Genomic DNA, 416 nt, shown 5'->3' with positions numbered 1-416 from the left:
TGAATGTCTGAACTGCAGGACTTTATTTTGGAAAAGAGCAGGACATCAGAGTGGCATTCTCAGGAGGATGCCTAGATCAGACTATCAAACACGTACTGAAAAGAGGAATGCTTTGACTTATTCTCACTATGCACTTTGGATGAAAAAAAGGAGAGCCTTTCCCATAACCAAATACAGACAACGCTGACTAATCTCCTGAGCATACTTAATGCAGTCAGGTCTGCACTGTGATAGGAACTAGTGAAGAATGCTTTACACTGAGAAGCATAACGCCCCGTGTTACTGTACTGCTCCTGTTTTTAACGTCTAACGATTTGGAAGTCAAAGTATTTATGAACTTTGTGGTAGACCAGAGGGTTGCAGAGGAATTCAAGTGAGGCTGGCCTCGCTGTTTAGGAGATTAGTATTTTACATCT

This window comes from Gallinula chloropus, assembly GCF_964237585.1.
Source record: "Gallinula chloropus genome assembly, chromosome: 15".
NCBI lineage: Eukaryota > Metazoa > Chordata > Aves > Gruiformes > Rallidae > Gallinula > Gallinula chloropus.
This window is presented reverse-complemented; position numbering follows the sequence as displayed.